The 16959-nt window shown below is 47.8% G+C and overlaps 1 protein-coding gene across 7 annotated transcripts in view; it reads left to right on the plus strand.

The window, feature by feature from the left end:
• Positions 1-16959, plus strand: part of cdh23 (cadherin-related 23) — an 815609-nt gene that overhangs the window by 116971 nt on the left and 681679 nt on the right. The window lies entirely within an intron of this gene.

Raw genomic sequence — 16959 nt, forward strand, 5'->3', positions numbered from 1 at the left:
AGTCTCAGGTTCGATTCCTGCTTGGGTCACTGTCTGTGCGAAGTCTGCACGTTCTCCCCGTGTCTGCGTGGGTTTCCTCCGGGTGCTCCGGTTTCCTCCCACAAGTCCCAAAAGACGTGCTGTTAGGTGAATTGGACATTCTGAATTCTCCCTCGGTGTACCCAAACAGGCGCCGGAATGTGGCAACTATGGGATTTTCACAGTAACCCTTCATTGCAGTAAGCCGACTTGTGACAATAAAGATTATTTTAAAAAATATATATATATCTACTCTCTCTTCCCTGCCAAATTTTTTAAATAATTATTTCACTGTTGTGGGTGTTGCTGGCTGGGCCAGCATTTGCTACCCATCCCTAATTGCCCTTGAACTGAGGGGCTTGCCAGGCTCTTTCAGAGGACAGTTTAAGAGTCAGCCACATTGCTGTGAGTCAGGAGTCACATGTAGGCCAGATCAGGTAAGGAAGGCAGATTTCCTTCCCTAAAGGACATTAGTGAATGAGTCGGGATTTTACGACAATCGACAATGGTTTCATGGATCACTGTTGCGCAAGGTTTCAATTCCAGAAACGTTTTTGATTGAATTAAATTCCGCCAGCTGCAATGGTGGGAATTGAACCTGTGCCTGGGGCTTCTGGATTACTAGTCCAGCACAGTGGCTGGTTTAACACAGGGCTAAATCGCTGGCTTTGAAAGCAGACCAAGGCCGACCAGCAGCACAGTTCAATTCCCGTACCAGCCTCCCCGAACAGGTGCCGGAATGTGGCGACTAGGGGCTTTTCACAGTAACTTCGTTTGAAGCCTACTTGTGACGAGCAGTGTTCATTTCATTTTTTTCATTTCAGTAATGTTACTGCTACACCACCACCTCCCCCACAAGCGACAGTTCAAAAATAAATTGCATGGGGAATTTCTTTTCATTGGCTATCTTTAGCAAAAGGGTCATATCAAGATATCTTTTTCTTTGGATAGCCTTAGTCTGATTTATTTCATCAGGTTGGTTTTTGCTCTACTATCGAGTCTTGAGAACATGGCCCATGTTATCTCATCAGCGCACAAGGAGGTACTTAAGCCTATCAAGCCTGTGCCCGTATTATTGTGATGAATGTCCCACCATGTTTACAGCCTTAGCCCTTGACCAAAGTCTGTCCCATGTTTAAAAAGGTGGCTGGGATCTGATGAAGTTCTCACGCCCTCAATCACACTGGCCAACGGATGCTCCTTTCGAAAGGCTGCCATTGTGCCTTCAGGGTTTGGTGAACTACTTAGTGTTGTTTATTTTCTGTTGAGCTCTTCTGCGGGAGCAGATCTGCTTGGCTGTCGCGCAGCGCGTGCTTGACTCTGGCCAGAGCTGCTTGAGCGCTGCATTCCGAAGATATAGATTTAATTTCCATCATTGAGAAAGTCTTGGTATTGCAGCATTGTTTAGCAGCTTGGCTTCAGAGGTAATCTTTTCAGGCCATCTAACAGCAGGTCAAAGACCCACCTTAAAAAAACCAATTGTTGGGCTATATCAGTCTGATATGCACGCGGAGATGAGTGAAAGGCAGGAATGTCAACTCCCATCATTCTTGAGCCCGCCTCCAGCAGTTTCAAGGATATAGATGATTTCTCTTTGAGCCTCAGCTTTTATTATCCTGCTCCTCCGCAACAATCCGCCTTGCTGTTACTTCTGTACTACAGGAGTAAAACCTCAAAAATAATTTCCCCTCTCCTGTGACAAACACCCAAGTCGCGGTGAAGTGAAAAAATGGAAGGGGCGATGATCACACGATTTTGAGTTAGTTTGTGGAAGTGAGGAGGGGGGAGGGGGGGGGGCAGTTCCAGAGTAAATTTAAATTTTTCTCATTCGGAACTTGTGCTTTGCATCAGTGTGGAGTTGTTCACAGTTGTTCACCAGGTGTGGCGACTGCTAATTCTAGCGGAACCCAAATATTTTGTAGCATATACAATCTATAAGTTTGCAGATGATTTGACTGTGGTGGGTCGTATCTCAAACAACACTGAATGAGACTACAGGAGGGAGATAAATCACTTGGTTGCATGGTGTAACGGAAATGACCTCTCCCTAAATGTCGGAAAGACTAAGGGACTGAGCATCGAATTCAGGAAGCGTAGCACAACGCGCGCGCGCCCCCCCCCCCCCCCACATCAATGGCTCCGAAGTGGAGATGGTCAATAGATTTAAGTTCCTGGGGGTCACAAACTCCAACAGTCTGTCCTGGGACACTCGCGTTGCGGCAACAGTCAAGAAAGCCCAACAACGCCTCTACTTCTAAAGGAATTCGGCGTGTCTGCATCGTCTCTCACAAACTTCTACAGATGTGCGATAGAGAGCATCCTATCCGGCTGCATCACAGCCTGGTGTGGCAACTGCTCGGCCCAAGATCGCAAGAAACTGCAGAGTGTGGTGAACTCAGCCCAACACATCACACAAGCCCGCCACCCCCACATTGATTCTGTCTACACCTCCCGCTGCCTCAGGAAGGCAGACAGCATTATCAGAGACCTCTCCCACCCAGGCATTGCCTTCTTCCAGACCCTTCCATCAGGCAGAAGGTACAGAAGTCTGAAGACCTGCGCATCCAGACATAGGAACAGCTTCTTCCCCACAGCTATTGGACTCCTCAATGACTCCCCCTTGGACTGATCTGTCCCCTGTAAGAACACTATTCACGATGCTCCATGCTGCTGTGCTCATGTATTTGCTTTGTTTGGCCCCTTGTTCCGCATTGTAACCAATCACTGTTTGTCGCTGTACCATTTGTCAATGTTCTCTGTCGATTCTTCTTTTTTTTTGTCTACTATGTACGTACTGTGTACGTTCCCTTGGCCGCAGAAAAATACTTTTCACTGTACTTCGCTACATGGCCTCCTTCTGCACTGTAGGAATTCTATGATGCAGTAGAGGTCGTTGATGTAGCATCTGAAAGTAACTAGGGCAAGGATACAGCTTTGAATTCCTGCATCAATGTCCTCGGGCTATTGCCATCAAACTATTTTGATGTGTGCAAAATATGATTCCAGTTGTTGAAAAGGTTCTGCTTGGCTCCCAGCTGCTCTCAGTTGTTGCCTTCCACCAGCACCTCGTGTTCCTATTCTTCAGTGAATTTTGAAGTTGCGCGGTTATATTTGTACTGACCAAAAAAGGCATGCTGTTGAAGATTTTTATCTTGCACTTGGGACAGGATTTGCAAGAATACAAATTGTAAAGGGAACAAGAAGCCTTTGTTTAGTTGCAAAAGGGACAACATGTAGACGTGTTCCTTCTGTCTGCAAAGTACAGGGTCCTCATAGAATTTACAGTGCAGAAGGAGGCCATTCAGCCCGTCGAGTCTGCACCGGCTCTTGGAAAGAGCACCCTACCCAAGTTCAACACCCCCACCCTGTCCCCATAACCCAGCAACCCCACCCAACACTAAGGGCAACCTTGGACACTAAGGGCAATTTATCACGGCCAATCCACCTACCCTGCACATCTTTGGACTGTGGGAGGAAACCGGAGCACCCGGAGGAAACCCACGCACACACTGGGAGAACGTGCAGACTCCACACAGACAGTGACCCAAGCCGGAATTGAACCTGGGACCCTGGAGCTGTGAAGCAATTGTGCTATCCACAATGCTACCCTGCTGCCCAATGTCCTGTGTATGAATAGAAGATGAGCCACACTGCTGGTGGGACAGCCATTCCCTGGTTTCTTTCCCATGGCCTGGCTTGAATTTAAACCAAAGCTTTGCAATTAACTGTTCCCTGGTGCATTCTTCATGGAAATGCACCTGCCCTTCAGAGTCCACTTTCTGACCAATCAGCATGCTGTTCTCCTGCAGTATAAATTGCCATTCCCTTTACCATTGTTAATTCTTGTGACTTCTGACCCAATGAGTGCAAGATTAAAAAGCTTCGATAGCATGTCTCTTTTCTTCAGTAATACTTGAGGCCTGTACTACCAAACAACTAAGTTTTATATTTGTGTTGGGCAGTTGCTAGCGACAAACTGCAGTAGAATATGAACACTTGCAAGCCACTCACTTTCCCAGTGGTAAATGCTAGTTTTGACAGAGTAAGTTGATATTTAATTCCTTATCTGGTTTCACCAGGAGGATTATCATCCAGTATCACCGAAATGGTTGACGTACCACAAGCTTTTAGAAATTACCAACTCATGTTCTCTGCTTGGATTTACTGCATGGTTCCATGAATGTGTGCCACAACTGTTGTCTTATCTCGCAAGCAAGCACAGAAGTAGCGTCATGTACTCTTGACGAGGTCAAAAAATTGTTCTTCGGGTCCAACTCAACTGTTTTTGATTAATTTTTCTCTCTAATGCGTTCAGTTATTAAGCTTGTGCAGTGTTTAATCAGGTTCATGAGATTGGATTTTTAAAAATATATATATATCGTTCATGGCATGCGTGGCGAGGCCAGCGTTCATTGCCCATCCCGAATCTCTCTTGAGAAGGTGGTGGTGAGCTGTACCCTGCACGTCCCTGAGGTGTAGGCACGCCCCACTGTTCGGGAGGGAGTTCCAGGATGTTGACACAGCGACAGTGAAGGAACAGAGATATATTTCCAAGGCAGGATTATGAGTAACTTGGAGGGGAACTTGCGAGTGGCAAAAGCACTGGTTGCTTTTATTTCCTTCATATTAATTGATGAAAAATGGTGAATATTTTCTAATAAAGGAGAACCCAGTTGGTATTTTCATAGATTATCATAGAATTTACAGTGCAGAAGGAGGCCGTTCGGCCCATCGTGTCTGCACCGGCTCTTGGAAAGAGCACCCTACCCAAGGTCAACACCTCCACCCTATCCCCATAACCCAGTAACCACACCCAACACCAAGGGCAATTTTGGACACTAAGGGCAATTTATCACGGCCAATCCACCTAACCTGCACATCTTTGGAGGAAACCGGAGCACCCGGAGGAAACCCACGCACACACTGGGAGGATGTGCAGACTCCGCACAGACAGTGGCCCAAGTCAGAATCGAACCTGGGACCCTGGAGCTGTGAAGCAATTGTGCTATCCACAAGGCTACCGTGCTGCCCTTTCATAAGCCACGTGCAATTTTGCTAATATTGTAACATTTCTGGCCCTAGTTACAAACTCAACTCTTTGTTTTCCTTATGGGGAAAGAAAAACTATTGTGTACTTGTGGGTGGAGCCAAAATAAACCCCTTGTTAAAGAAGTGAAGAGCGCACTCCGTAGAGTCCATACAACATCAACCACACTCTTAACTCCGTGTTATTACAATTATTTATGTTCCTTTTCCCTGCCTAGTTGATGCTCAGTAGCAACAAAACCTATTTCAGACCTCCAACTCGCCAAGGGCAATCCACATCCAACAACCTGCTCTGAAAACTCCACCACAGCAGCTGAGACACTCAACAACAGTCTAAAACAGCCAACAACATTCAAAATAAAATAACTCCAGCATTTGTTTTTTGATTTTTTTTTTTAAAAAGTATATTTGTTCCATTTCCCAATGCTAAAGGGTCAAATAAAAAAATTCCTGGCTCCAGATCTGTTTCTTAATTGAGATTTTTCTTGGGACTATATCCCATCTCTGTGCCGAATCCTAGGCGGGATTCCCCAAAATGGAGACAGAGTGTTCGCGCCGTCGTGAACGCCGTCAAGGTTCACTACTGCGTGAAACGGCCCCTATCCCGACCGATTCAGGGCCCGATAATGGGCTAGGAGTGGCGCCGCATCATTTCCGCGCGCCAGTCCGTGGCGCGCGTAAAGGCGGCGCCGCATACATGACGCGGCCGGCGCCGCATAACTGGCATCACTCGCGCAGGCGTGGTTGCCGTCCTCTCCGAGTCCCGCCCCGCAAGAAGATGTCTGACGGATTTTGCGGTGCTGCGGAAGAAAGGAGGTCCTCCTTCAGAGAGGCCAGCCCGATGATTGGTGGGCACCGATCGCAGGCCAGACCCCATTTGAGGCGCCCCCCCCCCCCCCCCCAGCGTTCCCACGCTGTTCCTGCCGGCAGCCAGCAGGTGTAGACGGCGCCGGGGGAACCCGCCGTTTTGGGCAGGCCGCACTGCCCATCCGGGTCGGAGAATCGCGGGGGTACCGGTGAATCGCCATTTTGGCTGTCTCGGGCGATTCACTGTACCGTACCGTGCCGTGCAAAACGTGATTGTGCCGATCTGGCCGCTTCCGTGAATCGCGGGAGGGCGTCGGACCGGCGTTGCGGGAAAATTTGGTGACCCTGCCGATTCTCCCAACCGGCGCGGAAGCGGAGAATCGCGCCCCCTATACTGAAATCCATCCATTACTTTTGGAGATGTACTGTTAGCAAGAAGACCAATGAACAGGAGCAAAAACACCCCTCTCCACCTTAAATCATAAAAGCAAATTGGAAAATCCGTTACGGAAAGAATGTTGATATTCATTGTAAATGAATGGTAATTAGGCAGCAGATCTTGTCCAATATGCACTCGAGAGCAAGAGTCATGGCAGGATTGTCAAAGTTATTTGTTCAATCAGTAACTGCTCAACAGCACATTGGTTTAATCAGTTCTTCTGACCCCCAAAATGTTGCCATTTGAAGAGGTGTTGCTAATTACTTTTGAGCCTTGTCCCATCTTTGGAAATTTGTGTACACTTGGTGCTGCAAAAGAGCTGACTCTAAATTGTTGCCCCTATGTTAAACTGCGTCGTGGGGTGATGTTTTTTGCCTGGCAGATTCAGTGCATGTCTAATTGACAGTGCAGTTCTTTACTCGGCTATAGGCCAAGGCATTTGGAAAAAAGTTTTGTTAAATATTTTATTTAAATTTTAAAAAAATTAAATAAATTTAAGGTGCCCAATTCATTTCCCCCCCGCAATTAAGTGGCAATTTGGCGTGGCCAATCCACCTACCCTGCACATCTTTGGATTGTGGGGGTGAGGCCCATGCAGACACTGGGAGAATGTGCAAACTCCACATGGACAGGGGCTCGGGATCGAACCCGGGTCCTCGGCACCATGAGGCAGCAGTGCTAACCACCGCGCCACCGTGCCGCCATTGCCGAAGGGTAATGTGTGCATGTGCTGGAGTTGATCTTCAACGCAACCTTTGATGTCCTGTGGGCAAAATTCCATCATTGGTGTGTTCGCCTAACGCAAGTGATGTTGAACTTTTTTGTTTCAATAAGCTGCTGCAGAAATGTTTAGATCTTAAATTCTTGAACTGTTGAGCGATTCCTTGGCCTCTACCACTGCTGCTCCACAGAAGACAAATGAGCTCTCGTTAAACCTCATTAAGCTGGCTGTGCAAAACTGAAACATAGTGAAACAATCATAGGACAAAAATAGGAAAATAAGCTAAGCTAAAGTATATGGGCATAACGTTAAAATTTCTTCTGATCCAGTTTGTGGGTTAAAAAAAAAATTGCTTAATCTGAATGTGTGAATTCCCAACTATTAGTACTTTAACAATGTCATTACGTGGTTTCCTTTGGCGAGCAGTTTATACATTGCGGCTGAGGAAGGGAAGTTGACCTGCTCTGGTTCAGAAAGTGCCATGGGATCCGTTGGAAATGAAGGGCAGAAGATTATTTTGTTCAGATGTTGTCTCGGGCACAGAGGTGGATAAATTTAGGGTACCCAATTTTTTTGTTCCAATTAAGGGGCAATTTAGTGTGGCAAATTCACCCACCTTGCGCATCTTTGGGTTGTGGGGGTGAGACCCATGCAGTCACTGGGCGAATGTGCAAACTCCACATAGACAGGGGGCCGGGATCAAACCCGGGTCCTCAATGCCGTGAGGCAGAAGTGCAAACCACTGTGCCACCTTGACGCGCTTCCCTGCTGTATTTTTAAACACTTTGTAGAAACAAAATGGAAGAGGCGAGTCATAAGTTCATAAGATATAGGAGCAGAATTAGGCCACTTGGCCCATCGAGTCTGCTCCAACATTCGATCTTGGCTGATCTCTTCCTGGCCTTAAATTCACCGTCCTGCCCATTCTCCATAGCCCTTCAACCTGTTACCAATTAAAATAGAGTCCCGCAATGTCTTGCTCTGAATGAGCTGCCCTGCCAGCAACTTAGATCTTTGAAAGATCAGGATGCCCGATTTTAAAACAACAAAATAAACAAACACTTCATAATCTTGAATACCTTCATTAGGTCTCCCCTTAAACTTCTCCATAAGAACATAAGAACTAGGAGCAGGAGTAGGCCACCTGGCCCCTCGAGCCTGCTCCACCATTCAATGAGATCATGGCTGATCTTTTGTGGACTCAGCTCCACTTTCCCGCCCGAACACCATAACCCTTAATCCCTTTATTCTTCAAAAAACGATCTATCTTTATCTTAAAAACATTTAATGAAGGAGCCTCTACTGCTTCACTGGGCAAGGAATTCCATAGATTCACAACCCTTTGGGTGAAGAAGTTCCTCCTAAACTCAGTCCTAAATCTACTTCCCCTTATTTTGAGGCTATGCCCCCTAGTTCTGCTTTCACCCGCCAGTGGAAACAACCTGCCCGCATCTATCCTATCTATTCCCTTCATAATCTTATGTTTCTATAAGATCCCCCCTCATCCTTCTAAATTCCAACGAGTACAGTCCCAGTCTACTCAACCTCTCCTCGTAATCCAACCCCTTCAGCTCTGGGATTAACCTAGTGAATCTCCTCTGCACACCCTCCAGTGCCAGTACGTCCTTTCTCAAGTAAGGATACCAAAACTGAACACACTACTCCAGGTGTGGCCTCACTAACACCGTATACAATTGCAGCAGAACCTCCCTAGTCTTAAACTCTATCCCTCTAGCAATGAAGGACAAAATTCCATTTGCCTTCTTAATCACCTGTTGCACCTGAAAACCAACTTTTTGCGACTCATACACTAGCACACCCAGGTCTCTCTGCACAGCAGCATGTTTTAATATTTTATCATTTAAATAATAATCCCTTTTGCTGTTATTCCTACCAAAATGGATAACTTCACATTTGTCAACGTTGTATTTCAGGAAAAAGATAATGTTGTGGAGGAGAATGCTGAGCCCCAGGCTAATAGAATAGATGGCATTGAGGTACGTAGGGAAGAGGTGTTGGCAATTCTGGACAGGCTGAAAATAGATAAGTCCCCGGGACCTGATGGGATTTATCCTAGGATTCTATGGGAGGCCAGGGAAGAGATTGCTGGACCTTTGGCTTTGATTTTTATGTCATCATTGGCTACAGGAATAGTGCCAGAGGACTGGAGGACAGCAAATGTGGTCCCTTTGTTCAAAAAGGGGAGCAGAGACAACCCCGGCAACTATAGACCGGTGAGCCTCGCGTCTGTAGTGGGTAAAGTCTTGGAGGGGATTATAAGGGACAAGATTTATAATCATCTAGATAGGAATAATATGATCAGGGATAGTCAGCATGGCTTTGTGAAGGGTAGGTCATGCCTCACATACCTTATTGAGTTCTTTGAGAAGGTGACTGAACAGGTAGACGAGGGTAGAGCAGTTGATGTGGTGTATATGGATTTCAGCAAAGCGTTTGATAAGGTTCCCCACGGTAGGCTATTGCAGAAATACGGAGGCTGGGGATTGAGGGTGATTTAGAGATGTGGATCAGAAATTGGCTAGCTGAAAGAAGACAGAGGGTGGTGGTTGATGGGAAATGTTCAGAATGGAGTACAGTCACAAGTGGAGTACCACAAGGATCTGTTCTGGGGCCGTTGCTGTTTGTCATTTTTATCAATGACCTAGAGGAAGGCGCAGAAGGGTGGGTGAGTAAATTTGCAGACGATACTAAAGTCGGTGGTGTTGTCGATAGTGTGGAAGGATGTAGCAGGTTACAGAGGGATATAGATAAGCTGCAGAGCTGGGCTGAGAGGTGGCAAATGGAGTTTAATGTAGAGAAGTGTGAGGTGATTCACTTTGGAAGGAATAACAGGAATGCGGAATATTTGGCTAATGGTAAAGTTCTTGAAAGTGTGGCTGAGCAGAGGGATCTAGGTGTCCATGTACATAGATCCCTGAAAGTTGCCACCCAGGTTGATAGGGTTGTGAAGAAGGCCTATGGAGTGTTGGCCTTTATTGGTAGAGGGATTGAGTTCCGGAGTCGGGAGGTCATGTTGCAGCTGTACAGAACTCTGGTCCGGCCGCATTTGGAGTATTGCGTACAGTTCTGGTCACCGCATTATAGGAAGGACGTGGAGGCTTTGGAGCGGGTGCAGAGGAGATTTACCAGGATGTTGCCTGGTATGGAGGGAAAATCTTATGAGGAAAGGCTGATGGACTTGAGGTTGTTTTCGTTGGAGAGAAGAAGGTTAAGAGGAGACTTAATAGAGGCATACAAAATGATCAGGGGGTTGGATAGGGTGGACAGTGAGAGCCTTCTCCCGCGGATCGATATGGCTGGCACGAGGGGACATAACTTTAAACTGAGGGGTAATAGATATAGGACAGAGGTCAGAGGTAGGTTCTTTACGCAAAGAGTAGTGAGGCCGTGGAATGCCCTACCTGCTACAGTAGTGAACTCGCCAACATTGAGGGCATTTAAAAGTTTATTGGATAAACATATGGATGATAATGGCATAGTGTAGGTTAGATGGCTTTTGTTTCGGTGCAACATCGTGGGCCGAAGGGCCTGTACTGCGCTGTATTGTTCTATGTTCTATGTTCTATATGTATTCCATCTGCCAGACCCTAGCCCATTCACTTAGCCTATCCAAATCTCTCTGCAGACTTCCAGTATCCTCTGCACTTTTTGCTTTACCACTTATCTTAGTGTCGTCTGCAAACTTGGACACATTGCCCTTGGTCCCCAACTCCAAATCATCAATGTAAATTGTGAACAGTTGTGGGCCCAACACTGATCCCTGAGGGACACCACTAGCTACTGATTGCCAACCAGAGAAACACCCATTAATCCCCACTCTTTGCTTTCTATTAATTAACCAATCCTCTATCCATGCTACTACTTTCCCCTTAATGCCATGCATCTTTATCTTATGCAACAACCTTTTGTGTGGCACCTTGTCAAAGGCTTTCTGGAAATCCAGATATACCACATCCATTGGCTCCCCGTTATCTACCGCACTGTTAATGTCCTCAAAAAATTCCACTAAATTAGTTAGGCACGACCTGCCCTTCATGAACCCATGCTGCGTCTGCCCAATGGGACAATTTCCATCCAGATGCCTCGCTATTTCTTCCTTGATGATAGATTCCAGCATCTTCCCTACTACCGAAGTTAAGCTCACTGGCCTATAATTACCCGCTTTCTGCCTACCTCCTTTTTTAAACAGTGGTGTCACGTTTGCTAATTTCCAATCCGCCGGGACCACCCCAGAGTCTAGTGAAATTTGGTAAATTATCACTAGTGCATTTGCAATTTCCCTAGCCATCTCTTTTAGCACTCTGGGATGCATTCCATCAGGTCCAGGTGACTTGTCTGCCTTTAGCCCCGTTAGCTTGCCCATCACTACCTCCTTGGTGATAACAATCCTCTCAAGGTCCTCACCTGTCATAGCCTCATTTCCATCAGTCACTGGCATGTTATTTGTGTCTTCCACTGTGAAGACCAACCCAAAAAACCTGTTCAGTTCCTCAGCCATTTCCTCATCTCCCATTATTAAATCTCCCTTCTCATCCTCTAAAGGACCAATATTTACCTTAGCCACTCTTTTTTGTTTTATATATTTGTAGAAACTTTTACTATCTTTTTATATTCTGAGCAAGTTTAGTCTCATAATCTATCTTACTTTTCTTTATAGCTTTTTTAGTAGCTTTCTGTTGCCCCCTAAAAATTTTCCAGTCCTCTAGTCTCCCACTGATCTTTGCTACTTTGTATGTTATTTCCTTCAATTTGATACTCTCCCTTATTTCCTTAGATATCCACGGTCGATTTTCCCTCTTTTTACCGTCCTTCCTTTTTGTTGGTATAAACTCTCAGTCCAGTTTCGTCAGCCTCTCCATTTAGCTGAATTCCCTCATTGCTGTAAACATCTGGGTAAACCACCTTCTCCAGCGCCGCGCCATCCTTTCTAAAGTCTGTTGGCAAGATAGAATCCTCTCCCGAGCTTCACTGGCCAGGCCAGCATTGTTATGACACATCCCTAATTGCCCTTGAGCAGGTGGTAGTGAGCTGCCTTCTTGATGGCTGCAGCCCATTGGGTGTAGGAACACCCAAAGTGCTGTTAGGAGGGGTGTCCTGGATTTTGACCCAATGACGGTGATATATTTCCAAGTCAGGATGGTATGTGGCTTGGAGGGGAACTTGCAAGCGGTGGTGTTCCCATGCATCTGCTGCCGTTGTCCTTCAAGATGGTAGAGCTTGTGGGTTAGCAAGGTGCTGACGAAGGAGTCTTGGCGAGTTGCTGCAGTAAATCTTGTCGATGGTACATACGGCTGCCATTGAGTATCAGTGAAGGAGGAAGTGAATGTTGGAGGTGGTGGACGGGGTGCCAATCAAGCGGGGCTACTTTGTCCTGGATGGTGTTGAGCTTCTTGATTGTTGATGGGAGTTGCAATCAGACGAGTAGAGTATTCCATCTGACCCCTGACTTGTGCCTTTAGATGGTGGAAAGCCTTTGGGGAGTCAGGAGGTGGGTTATTCTCGATAAAATTCCCCAGACTCTAACTTGATCTTGTAACCAGAGCATTTATATGATTAGTCCAGTTCCATTCCTGGTCAATAGTCTGCCCCAGGAGATGTTGATGGGACGGGGGGGGGTAGAGAAATTCAACAATGGTAATGCCATTGAATATCAAGGTGAGATCATTGGATTCTCTTGTTGGAGATGGTCATTATCTGGAACTTGTGTGGCGTGAATGTTACTTGCCACGTATCAGCCCAAGCCTGTCGATTGCCCAGGTCCTCCTGTATATGAACATGGACTGCTTCAGTATCTGAGAGTCCTGAACGGTGCTGAACATTGATGATTTCACAGCGAACATCCCCATTTCTGACGGGATGGAAAGAAGGTCATTGATGAAGCAGCTGAAGATGGTTTGGCCTGGGATGCTACCCTGAAGAACTCCTGCAGTGATGCCATGGGACTGAGATAATTGACCGCCAACAACCACAACCATCTTCCTTTTGTACCAGGTATGACTCCAACCAGTGGAGAGTTTCCCCCCGATTCTCACTGGCCCCAGTGTTGATCGGGCTTCTTGATGCCGCACCCTGTCAAACGCAGCCTGGATGCCAAGGACAGTCGCTTTCACTTCACCTCTTGAGCTCAGCTCTTTTGTCCATGTTTCAACCAAGGCTGTAATGAGGTCAGGAGCTGAGGGACCCTGGCAGAACCCAAACTTGTGTCAGTGAGCAGGTTATTGCTGAGTAAATGTTGCTTGATAGCACTGTCAACATCACCATCCATCACTTTGCTGATGAGAGTAGACTAATGGAGTGGTAATTGGCTGGGTTGGATTTGTCCTGCTTTTTGTGTACAGGACATAACCTGGGCAATTTTCCACATCACCGGGTAGGTGCTAATGTAGCTGTACCGAACAGCTTGGCTACGGGTACAGCTGTTTCAGGAGCACAAGTCGTCAGTACTATTGCCAGAATGTTGTCGGGGCCCAGAGCCTTTGCAGCATCCGGTCTTCAGCAAATTCTCGACATCGCGCGAAGTGAGTCAAATTAGCGATGCTGAGGAACTCTGCAGGATGTCGAGGGGGATCATCCACTCGGCACTTCTGTCTGCTGATTGTTGCAAATGTTTTCAGCTTTGACTTTGTGCTGATGTGCTGGGCTCACCATCATTGAGGATGGGGATATTTGTGGCGCCTCCTCCTCCGGTGAGTTGTTTAATTGTCCCCCACCATTCACGGCTGGATGTGGCAGGACTGCAGAGCCTAGATCTGATCTGTTGGTTGAGAGATTGCTTCGCTCTGTCTATCACTTGCTGCTTCTGATGTTTGGCACACAAGTAGTCCTGTGTTGTAGCTTCACCAGGTTGACACCTCATTTTCCAGTGTGCCTGGTGTTGCTCCTGGCACGCTCTCCTGCACTCTGTATTGAACCAGGGTTGATCCCCTGGCTTTGTGGTAATGGTATATGGGGGACATGCTGGGCCAGGAGGTCACAGATTGTGGCTCAGTACAATTCTGCCACTGATCGCCCACATCACCTCATGGATGCCCAGTCTCGTGTTTCTAGATCTGTTTGAAATTGAGAGTTGTGTACAGACTAACTAAGGCTTGTTGTACGCAATGCCCTTATTTACAAAGCCAATACGACCCTACCCCCCCCCCCCCCCCCGGCAACGCTCACACACATTCTCTACTCCTTTAAAAAATCGGCTCATCCTCGCCCTCGTGAGGTGCGCTCTATATACCACCTTCAGCTGTATCAGCCCCAACCTCGCACATGAGGTGGAGGCATTCACTCTCCGGAGCACCTCACACCAGACCCCCTCCTCTATAACCTCTCCCAGCTCTTCCTCCCACTTTGCTTTGATCCCTTCCAGTGGTGCCTTCTCCTCTTCCAGAATAGCTCCGTACACCGCTGACAACGCCCCCTTCTCCAGTCCCCTTGTCGTCAACACCTCCTCCACAATGTGGAGGCCGGTTCCTCTGGGAAGCTCTGTATCTCCTTCCTGGCAAAATCCCGAACCTGCATGTACCTAAACCCTTCTCCCTGCTCTAGCCCATACTTCGCTTCCAGCTCCCTCAATCCTGCAAACTGACCCCGAAGAAACAAATCTTTTTGCGTCTTAATCCCCTTCTCTTCCCATTTCCAAAAACTTCCATCCCACCTCCCTGGCTCAAATCTGTGGTTCCCCCGAATCGGCATTTCCCTTGACCCTAAACCCAACCTGAAGTGTTGGCGAAACTGCCAAATTTTCATCTCTCTTAATGGAAGTGTTGAAAATTTAATTTTGATGTGAGTGCTATTGCGAATAGGTCATGAAGCCCTGTACTTGGCCAGTGAAATAAAAACAGACCAGTGTTTTGAAGCAAGTGCTGCAAATCCGTGTTGGCTGTTTCAGGTGAATAGCAACCGACTTCTCTCTGGCCGGGGCGCTGGTGGGAGTCAGTGGGATCACGAGAGAGGGTGCATCACTTCTAGCACGAGGAGCGTGACTGTTGACGCAGGGGAGCAATGCAGGCAGACAACATTGGATACTTTACAAGAGGAGCTGTTAAACATTTGAAGCGGAGAGAGGCGCAGGCCAATGGGGGAGAGAGCAGGGCAGTGGAATAGTGTTGGATTGCTCGAACAAAGAGAACACACATGCACACACCTGCGCTGTAAACGGTTAATGGTCCTACATGCCTGAAAACTGGATTTATCACAAAGTTGAATGGCATTGTGATGAATTCTGGCGGTCAGTTTTGCTTTGAACTCTGAAATAGCAGAGTTGTTGCTGTGTTTCTGAGTGTTCTTGGGGCAGAGGTGAGTGCATAGATCTTTAAGGACTTTTAAGCCTTTGTGGGAATGTCATTCTGATTCACTCCATACATGGGATAAACTCCATATTTGTACACAGTCTCTTGGCGTCGTCTCCTGTCTAATCTGGCATTCCCCAAAAGGTAATCCAGCCATGCGACTGGAGGTCAGCATTACAAGTCTCCTTTTATAGGAGAGCTAAATTACCCTGGTATGCACCTTTTCAAAATAAAAGCAAATTACTGCGGATGCTGGAATCTGAAACGAAAGAGAAAATGCTCGAAAATCTCAGCAGGTCTGGCAGCATCTGTTGGACTGGAAGAGAACTGGCAGTGAGTGTGGTAGTATGTATTGGGGGTCATGTGGGACTGGAAGCCCTAATGTCATTGGCTGACAGATCCCGGGTCCTGGTTGGCCGTTGACCTCTAGCTCCGCCCTGAAGGCGGAGTATAAGAAGCCGGAGTCCTCTCCCGCAGGCCATTCTACTATCGAGCTGCGGGGGAACAGACACGCTTAATAAAGCCTCATCGACTTCACTCTATTCGTCTCACGGAGTCTTTGTGCGCTACAATTTATTAAGCGTGCCTAAAAAGGACTATGGAGCTCAGGATCATTCCGGAATGCCTGAGGATCAGCCCCCATGCAGTGAACGCGGCAGCAGCCTTCAAGCACTGGCAGACTTGCTTCGAGGTATTGGGGGTCATGTGGGACTGGAAGCCCTAATGTCATTGGCTGACAGATCCCGGGTCCTGGTTGGCCATTGACCTCTAGCTCCGCCCTGAAGGCAGAGTATAAGAAGCCGGAGTCCTCCCCCGCAGGCCATTCTACTATCGAGCTGCGGGGGAACAGACATGCTTAATAAAGCCTCATCGACTTCACTCTATTCGTCTCACGGAGTCTTTGTGCGCTACAATTTATTAAGCGTGTCTGTTCCCCCGCAGCTCGATAGTACTGGCAGACTTGCTTCGAGGCCTACCTCAGAACGGCCACCGGCCGGGTCACAGAAGACCAAAAACTACAGGTCCTGCACTCGAGGGTGAGCACGGAGATCTTCTCCCTCATCGAAGACTCGGAGGATTTCCAGACGGCGTTCGCAGCACTGAAAAGTCTCTATGTCCGCCCAGTTAACCAAATCTACGCTCGCTACCAGCTCGAGATGAGACGGCAAGGTCCCGGAGAATCGATGGACGAATTCTACGCCGCGCTGCTGATTTTGGGACGAGCCTGCAGCTGCCCTTCGGTGAACGCAAATGAACACACGGACATGTTAATGCGCGATGCTTTTGTGGCAGGTATGAATTCCTCCCAAATCCGCCAAAGACTTCTAGAAAGAGAGTCGCTAGGACTCTCAGAGGCCCGGGCCCTAGCAGCCTCCCTAGACGTGGCCGCGCGTAATACCCGCGCCTACGGCCCTGACCGCGCGGCAGCCCATTGGGCTCCGTACGTATCCGTCGCGACAAACCCACCCCCCCCCCCGGATACCCCACAGGCTTGCGCGGTCCAAACGCCAAGTCGCACCGGGGGCGCCCGCTGTTATTTCTGCGGCCAGGCAAAACACCCCCGACAGCGCTGCCCGGCCCGCGCAGCTATCTGCAAGAGCTGCGGGAAAAAGGGCCATTACGCGGTT

Source organism: Scyliorhinus torazame, chromosome 28, assembly GCF_047496885.1.
Source record: "Scyliorhinus torazame isolate Kashiwa2021f chromosome 28, sScyTor2.1, whole genome shotgun sequence".
In the NCBI taxonomy this organism is placed as follows: Eukaryota; Metazoa; Chordata; class Chondrichthyes; order Carcharhiniformes; family Scyliorhinidae; genus Scyliorhinus; species Scyliorhinus torazame.